General features: G+C 59.8%; 1 protein-coding gene across 1 annotated transcript in view; it reads left to right on the top strand.

The window, feature by feature from the left end:
* Positions 1 to 251, top strand: part of SNTG2 (syntrophin gamma 2) — a 432,116-nt gene that overhangs the window by 104,447 nt on the left and 327,418 nt on the right. The window lies entirely within an intron of this gene.

A 251-nucleotide genomic window follows, 5' to 3' on the forward strand; every position in this document is an offset into this window, starting at 1 on the left:
CTACTAGGTCCCTTCCGACCCTAAATCTATGAAACTATGGTTATTGAAACAACCAATCAGAGTGCTCCAAGAGTGTTCTGGACAGGAGGTGGTGGCTGTGGCACAGTGGAGCACTGCCATGACAGTCCAGCTGTGTTGGCCTCACGCTGGCCCTGCTCCTTGGAGGCGGCGGTGGTGGCACAGGGTGTTGGTGGAGCGGGATGGAGGGGCAAGCTCCCCCCACCCTGCTCCTGGGAGGCTGTGGTGGCGCA

Source organism: Gavialis gangeticus, unplaced genomic scaffold (assembly GCF_001723915.1).
Source record: "Gavialis gangeticus isolate Ggan-Ray unplaced genomic scaffold, GavGan_comp1, whole genome shotgun sequence".
In the NCBI taxonomy this organism is placed as follows: domain Eukaryota; kingdom Metazoa; phylum Chordata; order Crocodylia; family Gavialidae; genus Gavialis; species Gavialis gangeticus.